Below are 20,938 nucleotides of genomic sequence, written 5' to 3' on the forward strand. Positions count from 1 at the left end.
AGAGAGAGAAACTGGAAAAGGAGAAAGGGAGAAGAGAGAATGAGAATGATAGACAGATGAAGAGGAAGGATACTCAGCACTCCTGTGGATCCAGCTGTATCCTGTTGGTGTTCTGGTTTTCTCAGTAGTGAGGGGTGGTGAGGGTCCCATGAAACACAGAGTTCAAGGGGTTAATATATGATCAAATACATGTAGGAATGCCCAAGCACCTCCCGTGCAGGGATGGGGAAGGTTCCACAGAGCCTGGATGTGCTGCAGCATTTGTGGATCCACACAGGCCTCTGGTGGAAGGCCTCAGAAAGGAGTCTGGGGGTGCTTCAGGGATTTTTGATGGTTTATGACTCCTAAAATATGACAGGTGCCTGTCATCTGAATGTCCTCTGGGAATGACCTTCTCAGGAGAAGGGTCTAGTTTTACAGCTGCCCCAGTTTGTGTAAGGGAGGGCTCTCTGCAGGGCGTGCCCTTTAGCTGACTTGGAGCCTCCAGTGCTGGGTGTTCACCCCTCTGGTTTCACCATCATCCCCAAAATCTCTCCTCCTCAGCTGTGAGAATTGTGTGCAAAGCTGGATTAGGCAATTAGCCTCTGGGCTCTGTGCCTCCCATAGCCAAAGCCAACCAGGGCTGATTTCCAGGAGAGCTGCTGGGTTTGGCTTTCCTTAGGGATACAGTCCTCCCCCTCAGCCTAGTTTACTTCACTTTAGATCTGAGATAACTGGACAACAAGAAAGGCACAGACCTGTTGGAGTGAGTCCAGAGGAAGGGACATCCTTGAAGATGAAGAGAGGGCTGGAGCACCTCTCCTAAGGAAACCAGCTGAGAGAGTTGGGGATGTTCTGCACAGAGAGAAGGCTCTGAGGACACCTCATTGCAATCTTCCAGTGCTTAAAGGGGGCTTGTAAAAAGAGGGAGGCTGACTTTCTACACAGAGGTTGTCCAGAAATGTTGTGGACTCCTCATCCCTGGGAATGTTTAAGACCAGACTGAGACTGGATGCAGCCATGAGCAACCTGATCTAACAGGTGGCACCCTTCCCTATGGCTGGGGGGCTGCAACTAGACAATCTTAAGGTTCCTTCCAGCCCAAGCCTTTCTATTCCACTCTGATTTGCATATGCACATATTTTAAATATATCTCTAGAAATCTTATGTCTAATCTATACATATTTTTAGTAGCAATATTAATTCTAAAGATATTTTCTGTATCAGAGAATATTCAGACTGATTTGCATATGGATATCAGTAGCTAACCCCACATAAGCTTAAAAGTGAGAACACAAAATAACAATTGTTAATACTGCTAGTGGAACACATAATCCAAAGCTGTGAATCAAACTGTGAATGCTTCAGAAGATTCACGGAATGTTAAAAGTTTTAAACTAAGTCTTAATTTGTTTTCTGTTGCTTTACTGAGAAGATGTTCTAACCTTATTCAGTGAAAAAGATCTGGCAGGTTTTCAAAACTGTTAGATCTTTTATCTCAACTTCACATTTTGTTTATCTAAGCAGGCATTTTTGAGAGGAAGCGCTGGTTTTACAACTTTGTTGTCAGACTGTGTTGCATCTGCCATCTAATCATTAGAATGTTTTTCAAAAAGACTAAAGATAGTTCATCAAATAAAAGAAAATACTAATTTCCATTAGAGGCAGTTGAAGGAAGAAGGAAAGGACATCATTATTGCAAACACTTTAGTGAATTTTTCCTTGTTTCATTTTCTACCAGCTGTGATGTCAATGAATATCTAGTCCTGCAAAATTTCACACACGAGTAGTTCTCATTGCTTTTAAATTAATTACTGTCATGATAAAACTACCAGCAAGAGACAGGCTATTTGAGATGAAACCTATACCTGTTGTTTAATTTCTTCCAGGAAATGTAACCTCCAGCTGGCTATGTGAAATGGAGCTTAAACCTCTTTTTGACTCTAAAAGTTAGCAGAGTATTTTGTGTTTATTTTTTGAACTTCCTAGATATTATAATTATGTTCCTGTTTGTTTCTGTTCCTTCTTAGTTCTAAATTATTTTTACATCTGTGATATTTCAGATTTTATTCCTGAAAGAAGAGATAAATTGCATGAAATGGTGAGGAAAAAAGACTAACAGCTGAAAAATATTCTTCAGAAATGTTACCAAATTGCTAAGTGGGTAAGAGTAGACTTGAGTGTCAAATACTTAGGAAGTGAACAACTCTTACCCTATTCTGTCCTCCCTTAACATATGAAGTTAATTTATCTTAGTAACAGAGAAGCTATTTTCTGCAGGTTTTCTATACAAATTTAGGCTGTTTGCATACCTAAAACTGCCACTGGGTTGGGGTTTTTTTCTGAAGAATACTTCTGACACTGTCTGTTCAGTTATGAGGTCTGAAACCATTTAGAAAACAAGCTTTTGAGGTTTTTTTGTTTTTTGTTTTTTTGCAAAGTTCACACCATCCAAATTCTATAGATTGCATAAACTGTTGATTTCTAATGTGCTTGATTTCAGTACAGCTATGCAGGTTTACAGCAGACAAAGATTTGTGAGTTTGGTACTTCTGTATTCTTCTTGCTTAGAAAATAACACCTTTCTCTATAGTAGTCTGAACAGCATGCTGCACTTTCGGGAACTGATGGATGTATTTTTTCAATCTGTGAATCTGATTCTTTGTAAATCCCTCGAAATTAAAATTATGTGCAGTCATGTAACTGCTTATGTCTTTGAAAAGGACTTTTTTTAACACTATTAAAAGAAGGGGATGAAACTCAAGAAAGTGAATAACAGCCTCTGATCTGATGTGACTTTTCTCAGCACAATTCCAGATTGGTTATGCTCAGCAGGAGAAAATGTGCAAGTGAATAGGGTTTATTTCACTCTGAATTGTAAAAAGGATTTAGGACTGCAAGACTGAATGTTCTGCTGCTGATAAAATAACTAAAAAAAAAAAAAAAAAAAAAAAGGGGGTGAAATTCTTCAAGATTCACTTATGTTTCACCAGGCAGCTCAGAGAACATCAGTCTTGGTGCCTGGTTTACAAGGGCAACCATTACATTACTGGGGTCAGTGAGGAAAGCTAAAACTGAATTATTAGTGTCCTGGTTAAAAGAAGAGTGGTGATTAAAATCTGGACCCCCTCTTTGTAGAGATTTTCTCAATGCAGGGGAATTAAATTGGGAAAAAAAAAAAAAAGTAGTCTGGATTTTTTAAGGTTTCTCTGTCACTTTTAATAATGGCATATGTACTATCAGTCCATAGTTATTTTAATCATCCCATAAATTCCAAAAATAGGCTAATGTGAGTGCTCAGAAATAATTTCACTATCTGTATCCTTCAGATCTCCATCAGTAAGAAAACAATATGATGTGTGGGAGATGCTACACTGGAAAGCAGGAACACAAATAGGAGCATAGCATTGACAATGTGAAGATTTTTCATGTGTTTGGAAAGTTACTGCTGGAGCAGAGGCAAAGAGAGGTGGCTCAACCTGCTCCTCAGCCTGTATATCTGGAGTAGATATTTCTGTGTTGCTTTTGACATGACAACCTGAGAAAGAAAGGTATGTTTAAAGGATAAAACAAATAGAAATGAAAAAGAAATCAAATGCTGTTTATAAAAGGCATCTAAATATAGATAGTGGCTACCTGCTCTGCGTTCCAATATCCCTTATGAAAAAGAATTTTATTCTTTAAAAATTCTTTTTAAAAGTGAGCTCAGAAATTTAATGCAACATATGTATTCAAGGAAAACAAAATATATGACAAAACAATGATAAAGCCTTCTATTCTGAGCTGAAAGGAGCTGAATTTTGAAAGGGCTAGAGAGAATGCATTTGTTATTTTCTTTTCTGAGATGTACTATCATAGAAATCTCAGAAGATGAGGCCAAACATTTCTTCTTTGTCAGGGACCTTCCCCCTTTATCTCCATATATAGCTTAACCATGTATGACTTCAGAATTTTCAAAACTCTAATGATTTACTTTGCTAACAAAAACACAACAAGGCCACATCTCTGTGTAGAAGGGAGCAACAAGGATCTATTTGATATAATTTACATATTTATAAGAATTTCCACCTTATGGTAATTATTTGAAAATTAGAGCATTTCAAACATTGTTTGAACACAGACATTCCTAAATGTTATACAAAATATTATTTATTTTATGCAACAAAAACACTATGACATTAATAATAATTTTTAGGAAAAAAAGGAAAAATATGAAAATATAGTTTTAAACATGAGAAACATAATTCAGTCCTGGTGCAGTCTGTCTTTTAGAAGCTACATAGAGTAATGAATAGGAAGAGCAAAACAATACAACTGCAAAGGACTATTCTTAATCAGTTTCCTTTATACCTAAAACTTACAGTGTAAAAATTTTCCCTCATACTATTTTTTATTTGTTTCTGATTTGTTTCAGATGTTCAATGCCATAATAATTATAATATTCTTCCCTTTTTCAAAGTTTCTTGGACACATCTGCTCCATTACAGACTTTGGAAGACTGGTATTTGAATAGTGATATGTATGGATCATTTTTTCTACAATACTGCTGTAGAAGTATGTATCAAAGTTTTTTTGACAAAATGACTATATAAGAGAGTTCTTTTTTTCTAAAGAAATAGTAGAAGGGAAAGAAGGAAAAGGTTCAACTTCAAATTATGTAGCTTTCCATATGCCATTCAGCAAGACTTATGAAGCTAAAAAAAGGATCTAGCTGAAATGAAAACTGATGTAAAAAGTACAGTAAATTTGAGGACATTTGAGAATCACTTGTTTAGTGATTATCATTGTTATACAAACATTATTAAATCCAATGGGAAGTCAGAAGTATGAGCCCTTCCCTTCCCTTCCCTTCCCTTCCCTTCCCTTCCCTTCCCTTCCCTTCCCTTCCCTTCCCTTCCCTTCCCTTCCCTTCCCTTCCCTTCCCTTCCCTTCCCTTCCCTTCCCTTCCCTTCCCTTCCCTTCCCTTCCCTTCCCTTCCCTTCCCTTCCCTTCCCTTCCCTTCCCTTCCCTTCCCTTCCCTTCCCTTCCCTTCCCTTCCCTTCCCTTCCCTTCCCTTCCCTTCCCTTCCCTTCCCTTCCCTTCCCTTCCCTTCCCACTAGTAAATAAATATCTGTCAGAAAGGGAATTCACATTCACTTCTTGCATATCTAGAAATACTTAATTTTTAAAATACCTGTGAGTACCTGAGAGTCTTTCACAGATCCCGAGTAACAAAATATGCAGAAATATTTTCAAGATCAGCATCCAAAGGCCACTTCTCTGAAGTAAATATAATTTAAATTGAAAAACTACTGAGAGAAAGACTGATAATTTTCAGTTAAAGGAAGAAGCAATGAGGTTGTCAGAGAGCTGAAGTGTTATAGTCCCTGTTCTTATACATGCAAAAATAGCACTGCATTTTTTCACAGCCTGGTGTCTGCAGAGTTGAAAGTTGTAAAAGGTCACAGAGAAACACTTTTCTAAAAAGCTGCATCTCCTTTCTTAACAGGATATCAGGCTGTCAGTATGCCACCTTACTTCTAATGTCTAGGCCACAGTATCCCTGTTTTTTTTCAGTAGCTTGTAATTACTAGGGAAGGTAAAAAATCTCATTGTAGATGCTGTTCCTTTTTCTGATGCATTTGGCAACTTTCAGAATGCTTTCTTCAGGGTCTGAAATCTCATCAATGTTATTTGTGATTTCAAACTCATTTCCCTTTGGACTCCTGAACCCTTTTTGTTCACAAACAGATTTCTTCCACCTCTCAATTCCTTCTTCTGTGAAAGCTCTTTTCTCTCTTCTCGAAAATAATGTGATTCCTTGTGACTGCTAAGCATCTGCAGAGGCAAATCAGCTGCCACAATGCTTCCACAAGGAGAAAGCTAAAAATCCCCTAAACCCCAGAAACTGCCTTGCTTGAATGCACCTACTACCTATATCTTGATTCTCTTTCTTTCTCTCCCTCCTTGAATTCTCCTTGAAAAAAACTGCCTGAGAACTTACCTTGATTTTGATGAAGTAGTCTGCAACAAGGGATTTGCTAATCTGTTCTTTTACAGTTTTCTCACTCTTGTCATTAGTTAATACAGCCCTGCCAGGTCTAGAGCAAGTTTCTGTACTTTTGTTCTGAATAACTTACAGCTGTTCTCAAATTCAGTTCCTCTCTTTCATTTTCCGCAAAAGAAGCAGAATATTAAACCAAGGTGAGCACTGTGCCATAATTAATATGCAGGTGGCATTCACAGGAAGCTGCCAAGCTGGAACATATAAGACTTGATACAGTACATTTTTCCCATTAAGTTATGTAATTGTAATAACTATCAATTAAGCAGCAGAACTAATTTCCTTTAAAGATACTACCCGTTATTTCCTTTCCTAGGAGTAGAATGTATTATCAAAGCCCAACAGCTTCTGCTCAAGAGAAAATCAAGCAGGTTTCAAAGCCAGGAAGCCTCACTGTAATCAAAACTGGGAAGATGTAAATGGACTCTCCAGTACTGGTATTCCCATAAAACTAACAACCAGGGAGAGCAAACAAGCAGCAGATACCGTGCAGGTTTAATTCTGCAGGTTGAGGTCACATTTGTCTTGGAAGCATTTTTGGTATCTGGTATATTTGGTATATTCATGAACTTTAAATGCATGGCACATTTGTGCAACATAATTACAAAAGATCTCTTGAGTACAGTAAAACAGTCTGGAAAACTATATGCTCTGAACAGCTAGTTTAAAAAAATTGGGTTTCGACTCTAGAGGAAACTAATAATCTAGGAAAGAAATTTGTCTATTGTTTTTTGGTTTGGTTTTGTTTTGATCTTTTTTTTTATTTGTCTTTTTTCTTTTCTACAAGACTGGAAAGCAGAAAGATTTGAAAACTCTTACAACAATATAGTACTTAGCATTTTTCAACATTTTGTCAGAACCATTCTGGGGCCTCAAAAGAATAAGATTGTATAGTCACGTCCTAATTGCCTAATCTCGTGTTCATTCTTTGAAATTTACTGTGTATAAATTAAATTGCTAATTTTAATAATTATATTTCTCTTGTATTATTTCATCTAATCAGGTTAGCTAGCGTTACAGTAGGGGGAAAGAAAAATATCACTAGGCATGAATACGTTTATAATAGAGTAGATATTTGAAGTAGATTGTATGGATCACAGCCTAAAATTATAGGTCCACTTACTGCATCATTTACAGACCCTTCTACTCAGATTGAGATTATTTAAATTTCACATGTTTAAGCAGTATTAATTTTCAGGAAAATTTGTTGGAATTATGATAGTGTTCAGTATTTTTATATGCATTTTCTTATCTAGATTAACCCAATTTTAATAAACATTTCAGACATTAAAATATATACTGTTAACATTAGTAAAAACACATTTATTAGAGAATGAACATGGGTTTTTTGGTTCATTTTAATTATAAGAATAACATGAAAAGAAGTATATCTTAAAAGTGGGTATATTTTTATCATAATTTTAGTAGGACATGAAGTAATATTTTTTTATACAGTGCTATGCTCTTGCTAGATCTTATTAGGTTCCAGCTTGCTACCAGAAAAATTCCCTAAAAACATGTTTACATTTAATTAGAAGTTTAAGCAACTAGATACTCTTGAAGGGAATCTGAGTTACAAATATATTAAAAATGCAATTATATTCTGATATATAATACATTGAAGTCAAGTTATTTCTGGACATATTATGAAGTCTAGTGAAAATCCTCTTAAACATAGAAATATCAGGTAATTTATTTTTTGTAATCTGAATGCAAGAGCCCTAAATTAATTAAATTTAAAATATCTTTAAATGTAGTATCCAGAGAGAGATAAAAAATGTTTTCCAGAGGTAAGAAGACCATTCCTTTATACACCCATTCCTTTATTTGGAATTAGTTTGTTATTTATTTAATCTATATGAGTACAAACTGTCCACGTGTTGAAGATCAAAACCAGAGGATGTATTCTGTACACATCATTTTTAAGAAGAATGTGTTAATGCCTGTGTTCATTTTCCCCACCACTTTGTGTAGGATGAAAGAAAAAAAGAGCAAAACAATCTGCCCCTCGAGTCTGCATTTGTAGAGGCTTGTGCTCACATCCAAAGTGACAGAATGCTGCAAGAAGAGTTCTGTTGAATAGCTTCACTTTTTTGTCACTTTTATTGTCTATTACCACAGCAGAATTTGGCAGTTTGCCCAAGAGGATAAGGACAACACCACCAGTGTAACATTATCTCAAAACTGAGGTGTTTGTCTGTACAGCAAAGAAATTTCCTTTACATTTGCGTCATATGTGGGGATTTTGTTTATTTTATTGCCTGTTGTTGGGTTTTGCTGTGTTATTTATAAAGAAAATTCTTCAGTCTCCCTTCCTTGAATGTTGAATCATTCACTCTAGGAGGAGAAAAACAGGGCAAGAGAAGTGGGGGACACAAGGAAAGATATGAAATCTGCCATTCATAGGGATCCAACTAATTTTTTTACAGGTTATGGTGATGATAGAAAAGACAAAATGAGTCTGGGAATCTTCTGGGTCACTTAGATAAAATAGCTAAAAGTTTAACCTGCTAGTACCAAAATGATGATAGGGTATTTTGGGTTGGAAGGAACCTCAGCAGGTCCAACCTCCTGCCTAAGAAGGGCCAGGTCTGAGGACAGAGCATGTTATCCAGAGTTTGATCTAGATAGATCTAAAAATCCTCTAGGAAAATTATAGCATATATTAGACAATCCAGAAGAAAAGGGTATTCAAAAATCACTAATCTAACTGGTACCTTTTTAATACAATATTGTAAAACAAAACACTATTGAAAAGGAACATGCAGTATTGCATTAATACTCTGCCATGTGTTTAAATCCTTTATTTTTAAAAAGAACAAAAGATTTTTATAAGTGCATATTTTGTCAATGGTTTTAGTGTCTTCAGTATTTGATGTTACTGCAACACTATTAGGCAGTATTATTTCTTTGATCATTTTTACCCCAGAGGATCTTATAATCAGGGAACATGATTCTCTTTGACATATTATCATTTTCCACAATAGCAGTTTTTGTTCAATATTTATATATTATCAGGTGGATCTATGCATAATTTGGGTCTGTGGGGCTTTGGGTTCTTTTCATCCTTTTAAGATTCAGAGACAGGAGCACAGAAGTGGATTTTAAGAGAGGGTTGATGGTTCACTTTTATTAATGCCAAAGTGATATTTCTTTCCATTGGTCAGAAATATAGACATGCAAAAATACTTAAACCACTGGACAGACATGTTGTGAGTGTATAGAATCTCACCAATATAGTGATCATGATTAGGATGATTGCCTTTGGCAGGAAAAATAAAACCAAATTTAGATATGAAAGAATTAAAGATCACATTAAAAAAAAAGTCATCTAATTAAAAAAAAAAATTAAGAAAATTGTTTCCTACACTTATTTTTAGGAATACACCTTCATTTCACTCAGGTCTGTACTTTTTAAATACAAACAACAATTTTTATTCAAAAATAAAGTATAATTTTTATATGGGTGGGATTGAAGTTTAACAGGAAACAGATTCTTAATAAGATCAATATTTTGGCAGATTTATACAAGTTTGTAGTCTGTTTGCACCAGGAAAATATTTTTTCTGATGTACATGATACAAAGAAAGAATGAACAATACAGATTTCAAAAATATTGAAAAACAAGAATGTCTCATATGATTCTAATAAATCTCAATAAGTTAACAAAACTGGGAAAACTAAATGTAATAGTTTCTTAGTGTTCTTCTGCTGTTCAGAGTTTTTATTTTCATATTTTAGGTACTTTCCCATGATCATTCTGATCTCTTGTTCATTTTCTGCACTGTAGAGATATATAAAGAAAAATAATCTTACTAGGCATCAAAATTATGACAGAATTTTTAGAACTCTGTATAAATCATACCAGTTCTGAGGGGTGGACTTCTGCTTAAAAAAAAAGAAAAAAAGAAAAAAAGTAAAACTATCTGGTTTTTTGTTTGCTTAGTTTGGTTTGGTTTCTTTGTTTATTTTAATAAGAACAATAAAAGTTCATTATGGGATACTGAAATATAATGAAACAGTAGAAATAGAATAAATTATTCAATAGATATGCTCATTGCATAGTATTCCCAATAGAAATTCTGTATGGAATAGTACATTAAAAACAAAAACCAAAAATCAAAACAAACAAAGAAAAATAGTGTTTCACCTTGAGAAAATAATCAAGGTCAAGTCAATGCTGCAAACCTGAATATGTTATGATGTTCACTGTAACTACAATTAAATTGATATTAAAACAGCAAGAGAGCTCTCAGTTGAATTCCATGTGTATTCACACAGACAGCATGGATAGAAACCTTGATGAAGTGAAAAATCTCAAAGTTCTCAATATTACTGATTTAGGTTTCAAATCACTCTAGGGCTGAAAGATGTTGTTATGTTCTTTGTTCTGTTCCCTTTTCTTAGGGAGAAAGTTGAAAAGAAATGCAGAGCTGGTCTCCTAACTGTAATAGCATATGGATAACTAGAATTTTACAGACTTTGAGAGTAGTGTCTGAAATCTGACAGGCCTTTAAGTATAAAATTTTTGCCACAAAACACCTCCATAGGATGGCTGGATTGTTTGTACTTATTCTGGGAAAAGCATTGAGTTAGCAAAGAACAACCAAGGCTTGCTTGGCATCTGGATGCAGTGGCAGATTTCTACTCTGCTAAGCCAAGCTACTTCAGGAGAAATGGAATATCCCATTTGCCATCCTTCCTTGAGAACAGAGCTGCTGCAGTACTGTGTACAGGATAGCTAAACATCAGAAATTCTACTGACAATGTTACTAGCTCTACTTTTCAAAAGAAAATTCAGCCATGACACAGCTGCCTTCCTTCAACCCACAACAAGGTTTCATAAAAATCAGGAAGCAACACACATGGGAATAGACAAACAAACAAGAGAATGCATGAACTTGAAGATGAAATGATTTTAATAGGAGGAAGACACAATTTTTTTTCTGTTGAATTAGTGTATATATTTTTTTTTTCTTCTTTATGCCCATGAAACTTAGGTTGTGCTGCATTGGAGAGTAGGAGGCTGGCAGAATAGAGGAAAGGGATGGATTTTGGTAATGTGTCAGCCAGAATACATCAAAACATCATTTCCTGCTACAGACTTTAGATGAAGAATATAAAACTAATGCTGAATTTTACTCAAAATAGATTCATTTGACACGGAATATTTTTCTTTTTTTTTTGGAACATTTTCTAATTAATTAAGCTCTTATGTTTCTTTAGTATTGCTTGTATTCAAAGTCAGAAGTTCCTTATATCATCAGTCAATTCCTTATTCAATAATTAATAATAAAATTCATATGTCTCCAATTTGGAGATAAGGAAGTCACCAAATCACAGGCATACATATATTATTTTCGAAATATTCTCTGTTTTTTAAAATAAAACCAGTAATCCACTCTTTGGAGCAAGTATTCTATCAGAAAAGTTTAGACAGGGCTTAAAAGCAATCTTGATTAATTCTTATCAGTAATTAAATTGATAACAAAGTGTTATGTAAATAATCTGTCTGACACTAAGTGTAGCACATGGAATTTCATCTAGAGAACAGGTGCAAAATAATTCAGATGAGACTGGTGAAGGACAGTGAAAGCATATGGAATAACAGAATTCGATTTAAAATTATTGTCCAAAAATATAATTGAATAATGTGGTTTTTATACTCTTAAAAGGACTGAATCATAAATATTTGCCACAGACTTCAGAGAGCACTAGGAAGGGGCTTCTCATCCTGAGAAGGTGAGTTAGGAGGTGAGGGCAGCAACAAGACTGGCGGGGGCTGCCCCAGACTCACTGGCAAGATTTTAAACAAGTTCAGCTCATGTATAGACACTTTTGTACATGAAAGATTGACTAAGCCAAAAATGTCATATATTTAAAGAGATATATGGGAAAATCTCACAAATGATGCAAATATGCAGCAGTAAATAATACAGATTATTTCAGATTCTTAATTTATCCAATCAGGAGGACAAGTGAAATGCATTGTTACTCAAGTTATCTGTTATACTCAACAGGCGACAAATAATTGACAGGTAAGCAAACTTTCCATTACAAAGTTTAGAGCTGAGCTACAAATTCCTAAAATATACATGTAGGCTAAAAATTTTGTATAAGTAAAAATAAAAATATGAAACTAACAAAAATGGGTAATTCTACTAACATTTTTTTGATAAGAATTTCTTTACCTAGCCATTAAAAAATATTTCAGAAGAAAATAGGGAGTTTTTTTCCACAGGTTTTGTTTTACAGATCTCAGTTCCTAACAAAGCTTTCCAGTTTCTTGATGCCTTAAGCAATGCTTTGCAGATGCATACTAGTGGCAGAAAAATAAGGGATTTTCTCTGCACATGTATATTGGTTAGGGCAAGTATAATTATAAATGTCTCCTATGCCAGAGATGAGAAGGGAAATTGTTTAAAGAATTAAACGTGATTTCTAGTCTCCAAAGTAGGATTATAGATGTTTGAATAATATTCTAATCAGTGATAAAATTAAGCAACACCATTTTAAAACCATCACTTTATTTGCCAGAAGCTCATCTATTGGCAGGGGACATTTCACTTAGTTTTGTTACATATAGATCATATAAAACATCAATTGGCAGTGTGCCATTGCAGCAACAAAATATGACCTTTTTCTTTTCTGAGCTGCATCAGCAAGAGCCCAGTAAGTAGATCAGAAGATGTTACTATTCCTTCTCTACTCTACAGTTGTTAAATTACATAACAAATGTATCAGGATTTTTAACTTGTTTATTCCATCAGGCTTTGGTTCTCCCAGTTTAAGCAAAAAGTTTAAAAGCATGAGTGGGTTTTTGAAGAGGTTGCAGATAACTGTTGGACAGCCTGATGTATGAAGGAAGGTTGAAAGCATTTTGCTTGTTAAACCTACACAGTAGAACCCTACGGGAATGCAATCACAGTCTTCCAGTACTTAAAACCCAGCTAACCATAGAGCTTGTGTTTATAAATATCTCCCCCATCCCTGCTACCCTATTTCTCAGAAGATATAGACACACCAACTAAGCATGATAGTATCAAGATTGTCTCCCATCAATTCAGGCTGTTTTTAAGTACAATTTTGCTTTGTCCTCACAGCTTCTAAAGGACATGTAGCTCAGTTTTCTATTTCTCACTTCTAATGCATGGATGGTCATTCTCAGTAATGGAAAACCCACTTAAAATCAATATTTCTTTGAATTTTTCTGTCAGTTCTAATAAAAATTTCCTTGTTGGTGTTCTGGATTCAAGAAGTCGAACAATCTGGGCATATGATGAATTTCAGTGTATGTGAGCATTATCCAGGGAAGTAGTTCTTCAGAAAAAGCATAAAGTCTATTTATTTGAGATATATATATATATGCATTAATCAAGACAGTTTATGAGGCTACACTTCTGAACTACCTTTGAAACACTGACAGTTAAAATTTGCCATTTAGCTAAAATTATATATTTTAGTATAAAAGAACATTCTTTACTATATTTTCTGTTGAATATTTACAGCATCAACCAACATGGATTTTAGAAATGCAAATTCAAATGCAAAAAAGAAATTACAAGAATAATGGAACAGAAATACTGCTGGAATATTTTAAATGGCTTCTAAATTGTTCATTTAAAATACATTTTGTTTCAATATGAAACAGTTCATTTCCCGGGAAGAAAGAGTGACTTTTTTTAGAAATTAATGTTCAGCCAACATTATGTCTTTTATAACCTTTCCAAAATATGAATATGCTGATTAATTCACAAGACATAGATCTTGAACTACCCTTCTAAACATCAAGAGCTTTCATTGAAGGCCAACACGCAGCAGCTTATTCCAAAGAGACAAGCTTTGACTTTCAGATTTTCTTGAGGTCTTTCAGTCTTTATTTATGCTTATGCTGTATTTAGTTTATCCCATCTGCTTTCAGTTATTGTGGCTGCATGTGTCCTGGTTTGGAGGTTTTTAATTTTATTTTGGTGTGGTTCTCTGTTTTTATTAGGCCTATCCTTTCAGATGAAGAAGAATTGATTCCTCTGGAATTAAATATCTCCCAAGGCAGAGCAGGAAAACTATATGCATAATTATTTACAGCATGTAAATATGGGTCATATCTAAGGTGTTTATATCTATCCAGTAAGCTAAACTTTGAATATAGCAAAGGTTACTGTGTAAAATAACTAACTAAACTTCCAACATCTGTTTAAGACCTGGTTTAGAACAACAAAATATTTGAATTATTTTTATAAGTAATATCTAGGTATATAACTTTAATATTCTGTGACTTTTTTACCTGCAGTATAGCTATATTAGCAAAGTTACTTTTTGTCTTTGTAGTGTCATTAAAGCACCTATCAGCTCACTGAAGCTCGTTACAAAATTAAATACTTTTATTCAAGAAAAGCTAATATTGCCGGAAATAAAATGCTAAGAAAGCCACAAATGTAGGAAGTTATCTGTTTAATTATGTACTTTGCTACACTGGGGCCCCATATTGTCTGTTTACTCAAGCAGGTGGGTTTGCTGAAGAAGTGCTGATGATGCAATGTGCTGACCCACATATCAGTTCCCAATGGAGTGCACCAGCTGGTATAGTTTATGCTTATAGTTCAAACAAAGCCAACATTTTCCCCTTTCCATTGTCTCCTGCTGATGGAATAAGGAGCAATATAAATATTGTCAAGTTATCTTAGAGGAAAAGGTTTATACTTACAGTTATTAATGGGCTGGGTTTTTTCTTTCTCTGTGTGTATTACTTCTTGTGAGAATATAAAATAAAAATTTAGATCTGGAGAACATTTCTTAGATACTTATGTAAGTGCTTACCTTATCCCTATATGTTTAACAAAAACCTTGAAATTATTAATCATTAATAATTGACATTATTTCTTGAACCTTACAACGGAAAAGAAATTATTGCTCACTTTTTTATTGTTTTCTGTGATTTCACTTTCACAGATGTCTAAAATAGTACAAAAGCAGTATTAAGAGATCTAAAGTTTAACCTCAAAATCAGTATTGTACACCTTGATGGCTATCTCCTCTGACACTTTTGAAAATATTGCAAAAAACAATAATAAGGTTAATGAAGTGTAAAGGTTAACTTCTGTCATATCTGAGATGCTTTATGTAATTGTGATACTTGTTCAATTAACAATAGAACTTTGCTCAGATCTCTGTAAAAAACAAAACAAAACAAAAATGTATTTTTAAGAAGCAAGGTTGTTGAAGTGAGAAACTAATTTCAGTGTGAGTCAAATATTTCATGTGAAAATGTTCTCAACATCCAGGAATATCAATGGTCAATGTTTCTTCATAAGAGAGATTTTGGCCTAATGATTTTTCATTTAAAATTTTGTGTCTAAGTTCCTAACAACAGAAACTTGTTATCTAATTTCAAAAAATACTTTAAAAAAAAATAAACAAAACAGTATTTTAATTTTCCAAATGGGGCACGGCTTTTGATTTTTCTTCTTATATTTTTCTCCTTTTTTCATTCACTAGCCTGCTTTATTCTAAAAAGCATATAATCCTGGAAATATTATAAGAAATATTTCCAGAAGAAATAATAGTCTTTAGAAAAAGCATTTTGATATGAAATTCTCCATGTGGAAGAAGCAATTTAAATTTTGCTAGATAAAATGCCTTTATTTGCCATTTTGCACTGACATATTCAAATGAAAATGTGTACTCTTCTCTTTAATCCTTGAGATAATGTGTATTTTTTTGTGCTTAGGAACCATGACAACACAAAGAGATGTTTTGTATTTAAACCAGATACCACAGTAACATAAGAATACAAGTGCTTGCCTAGCTTTAGATGGAATAGAACTTAGTCACTGTAATTGTGTTTTAGAATTTATGAAAAATTATTTTTCTTTGTATCTGTAATGGCAACAGCATCTATTCTGACACAGCCAAACTCATTTGTAGTAAAATCTGTAGATAAATAAGGCATTGTAAAATGCTGCATATTGAGCTCCTTAATCATCAGGTATTTGGTTAAGAAATGACAATAATTTATTCATTCTTGCCAATGTTGGTGACACCAAGTTGAGGGGTGCAGTTGACACACCTGGAGGATGGATGCCATCCAGAGGGACCTGGACAAGCTCTGGAAAGTGGGCACATGGGAATCTCATTTCAACAAGGTTGAAATGCAAGGTGGAGTGGGGCAACCCCTGGTTGGGGGGTTGAACAGATTGAGAGCAGCCCTGCCAAGAAGGATTGGAGATACTGTTGTATGAAAACCTGGACATGAACTGGCAATGTGCACCTGCAGTGTGGAAAGCCAACCACATCCTGGGCTGCAGGAAGAGGTTGAGAGAGGTGATTCTGCTCCTTTGCTCAGACCCCATGTGCTGTACTGTGTCCAGAGGTGGTGTCCTCAGCACAGAAAGAACACAAACTGTTGTGTGAGGCCAGAGTGACACAAAAATGATGAAACACTTCTTTAAGGAAGGGCTCAGCAACCTGGGATTGTTCTGCCTAGAGAAGATAAACCCACAGGGAGACCCCATCAGTACAGGATGGCTTAAAAGAAATGTGGGAACAGACTTTTTAATAGGACTTGTAGAAATAAAACAAGGAGCTGCAGTTTAAACAAAAGAGTCAATTCACAGGAAGTATGAGGAGAGAAATTTTACTGAGGGTGGTAAGACACAGGAACAGGTTGCTCAGAAAGGTTGTAGATGTCCTATCCCTGGAAACATTCAAGGTCAGATTGGACTGGGCTTTGAGCACCCTGATCTAGCTGGAGATGTCTGTGACCATTGCAGGAGAGTTGGACTACATGACCTTCAAAGCTCCCTTTCAACCCAGACAACTTATGAATCTATGGTTGTACTTTTTGTCACTCTGATATCACAATACAGAAATTTCATGTGAGTTGAAAAAGGAAAACACATTTCCTTAATGTATATAGTTTGATTTTTCTTGGGTTTTTTTTGTTTTTTTTTTTTTTTTTTTTTTGGGGGGGGGGGGATGCTATGCTTTTGATTTGTTCAGTACTTGGAAGTGAAATTTCTTGAAATTTTGATTTGAATATCTCAGTGTTCTATTTTCTTTTTTCCCTGGAAAAGTAAACAAGAGAGCTTTTCGTAATTATAGAAAGTTAATTCAGTCTTCTTCCAATTCCTTTTTAATATTAGTGTTTCTGGGTAAAATTACAATGTTCTATTTGGAAAGAAAGCATTTTTTATGTGTGAGTACATGCTGAGCATTTATAAAGGGTACTTACAGGGATTTTTTTTTTTTTATAATTCTTTTCAGTTGTTGTACTCTTCTGTCATTACAACTCCTCTGCAAGGAAGGGAAAACTGTGTTTTTCCTCCAGAAGACAAAGTTTGAATTAGTAATACTATGAACTTAAAATAGGAAATTCATTTGTTGTTTTAAAATTCATAGAGCATCTAGAAAACAATCTCCATTACTACTTCTTTATGGGTTAAATGCATTTTTATTAAGTATGGAAAAAAAGATGGTTTCCCTTGTCCAGCTTCAGTGTACTTACCAAGATCTCATTAACCTGCAAGATATTTTCTAATTCAGTCACAGATGCAGTCATGAGTAGTCAGCTGGAAATGAGGTAATTGGGGTGTGACAGGACTCTTAGTCTGAATCCATAATTCATTCCTCATAACAGAAGTAAATGTGAAGGTGCCCTATCAAGGCAAGTTTTTATTATAAGTTTAGTTTTATAAAAGGTCATAAAAATAATTGCTCTTCTGGTTTTGATATCAATGCACCATTTTTCTGTACGAAGAGCAAAGCTCACATTTCAGCAATACAAGGATGCAGGAAAACGCAGGCTGGTGAGCATCACTTGATCCCTCAGAATGTTATGGATCTAATCCTAGTTTACAGGCACATGAAGGACACAAAAATCTTCAGGAATAGTCAACATGAGTTCATAAAGCAGATCAAGATATCATCAAGCTAAGCTTGACCAATTTGATCATATCAAGCTGGGCAGGAGTGTTGCTCTGATTGAGAGCAGGAAGGCTCTGCAGAGGGATCTGGATCAGCAGCCTGAGGCCAATTGTATGAGGTTAAAAAAAGCAAAGTGTTGTATCCTCCCCTTGAGTCACAGCAACCCCAGGCAGTTCTGCAGACTGGGGGAAGAGTGGCTGGAAAGCTGCCCAGAGGAGAAGGAGCTGGGAGAGCTGGTGGACATCTGGCTGAACATGAGGCAGAGGTGTGCCCAGGACACCAAGGCCAGTGGCATCCTGGCCAGTGTCAGCAACAGTGTGGCCAGCAGGACCAGGGCTGGATCATCCCTCTGTACTCAGCACTGGTGGCCACACCTCAAAATCTTGTGTCCAGTTCTGGGCCCCTCACTGCAAAAGACATTGAGGGGCTGGAGCAAGTCCAGAGAAGGGCAGCAGAGCTGGGGAAGGGTCTGGAGCACAAATCCAGAGGAGTGGCTGGGGTTGTTTAGCCTGGAGAAAAGGAGGCTCAGGGGAAACCTTATCACTCTCTACACTGAGAGGATGTGGTAGTGAAGTAAGCATTTATATCTTATTTCATGTAACAAATGAGAGGATGAAATGACCTCAAGTTGCACCAAGGAGAGGTTTAGATCACAGATTAGGAAAAATTTTGTCACTGGAAAGGTGGTCAGTCATTGAAACAGACTGCCTAGGGGAGGGTTGAAACACCATCCCCTGAAGTCTTAAAAAAATGCATGGGTGTTTCACCCAGGGACATAGTTATTTGTGGACTTGTAGGTTGGAGTTGATGGTCTTGATGGTCTTTTCCCACCTAAATGATGCTATGATGAAATGCCCCAGTTTGTAGAGAGCAGTGGATTCTACCTACCTAGAGCTCAGAAAGGTCTTTGACACTGACTTCCATAATATCCCCATGGAAAAGTAGCTGAAATAAGGGCTGGATGAACAGCCAGTGAAATGCATTGAAAACTGGATACCAATTTTTTTGAAAGAATGTAGAATGACAATGCTATATTTTTTGAAAGAGTGTAGAATTTCTGTCATTTATATAGAATCACAAACATTTGGAGGTGCTTAACCAGAATTCTTACTCAGAAAGGAACACAGTAGATTATAAAAGTTGTTTTTATCCTTCAATATTGGATGTTTCCCAGTATATTGCCCAGATAGACTTGAAAAGATTCATGCAGAATGTGTTTCTTTACTTTGAAAGAGGAGCATGTTGCTGAAAAATATGGATTATTTTATCAGAAGTTAATTTTTTTTGTCTGACTCTATTCTTAAATCTCTAGATTATTACATTATAAGAATTTTAAAGCCATAATTAAGATTATTCCTTTCTTTCATTTGCTGTATTTCAATTTGGAAGAAGTTGATTCTATTTTCACTACCAAAAAAAGATCTTTAAACATCTATTGCAGCTTCAGTTTCCTTCATTTATGCAAGTGGAGAAAATGAAAATGTTATCAAATAATTATATTCATATACCCTTTATCAGTCTGTAGCACCCCACTGACAGGCCCTTCATTATCCATAATGTCTATGTTATGACAAACACATTAACAATATTCCCAGCTCTCAATATATAATAATTAATAATACTGAAGAGAATTCACTTAAAACTCTCAAATAAAAAAATATACAAAATACTGTACCACAGTAAGGGTGTTCTTAGGAGTAACTTTAGAAGTGCCACCTTTCTTTCTGCCTAATAAACAAGACTCCTTAGGAGGAGAGCTGAGTGGCAGAACTGATAATATAACAGCAAAAGCATGAGAGACTGTGGAAGAATTTCAAATAAAATAATTACCTTTACTAGCTCTGCAGAAGTTTCAATAAATGCTGAAGAGGAGAAAATTGCAGGTGCTGACTTCAGAGAGTTGTAAAAAAAATCTCTGTAGAAAATATCCTAAACTCTACATTTTAAGTTTCTGATTGTTTTTCTCCTCTATTGCCTCCTGCTGCTGGAAGCCCACCTGGTCTCTGTTACATATCCTATTCAGCACATTCAAAGTTTGCTAGAACTGCTTCAGGGTTGAATATTTTAGAATAATGTTAATATGGCAGATTTTGACATTCTATTGTTCAAATGGCAACAATCTTTTTTCTAATTATTTTTTTGCTGGGTTGAAATTCAAACTCCCTTCAGAGCAGAGGATGCTGAACTCCAGGCTAAGAGAACTTGCAAAGCAACAATTTATTTTTTTTTCCCCTGTTGCCTCAAGTGGTGGAATAGATGACTTTTGTATTTAAATCAGCAGAGTCACATGAAAGAAAGAGCAACATCTGGCCAAACACCTACAAAAATGGTATTTGTGAAATACTACCATCCTAAAAAGCTGATACACTATAGTGATACCTGGTAAAATTTTAAGAGCTTAATTTCTCAGAGGTGCTCTTATAGACAGCAACTGAACAGTACAAGTCTCAGAAGTGTTGAACACATCTCAACCTTCATTATACCCTATTCTCTATTCAACATCAAAATACATTTTAGATTGGCTGTAACCTGCATATTCACTTAGAAGTCTGTCTTCAGAGATCTGTGTTTTAAAATCTTTGCTGTAGAAAAGAATTTACTACACAATGCAAAATATTTAAGAGAAATATATATTCAAGATGACTGATTTTCATAAAGAATTAATGTTTTAAATTTATCCTAAAATTTCAGTCAATTAATCTGAATGGCCTCTCCCTTCTTCCACCCCCCAACCCAGAAATTTAAAGAGAAATGAAATGCATATGTGATATGGATATTAAAAATCTTCAGAAGTAATTTGCTTTAAAGAAGAATGCCTAAATATGGATTTTATGTAGATAGATCAACAGATGCAAATGATTTTCAAGATATATTTTTTTGTCTAAGCACTAGGAATGTAGGTAGGAACACTACATACATTCTTCAAGCTTCAGAAATGTTGCTAAAAGGGAGAGGATACAGCTGCTGACCCAGTGTGTCATGGAGTAAGGTTTG

The sequence above is a fragment of the Oenanthe melanoleuca genome, chromosome 4 (assembly GCF_029582105.1).
Source record: "Oenanthe melanoleuca isolate GR-GAL-2019-014 chromosome 4, OMel1.0, whole genome shotgun sequence".
In the NCBI taxonomy this organism is placed as follows: domain Eukaryota; kingdom Metazoa; phylum Chordata; class Aves; order Passeriformes; family Muscicapidae; genus Oenanthe; species Oenanthe melanoleuca.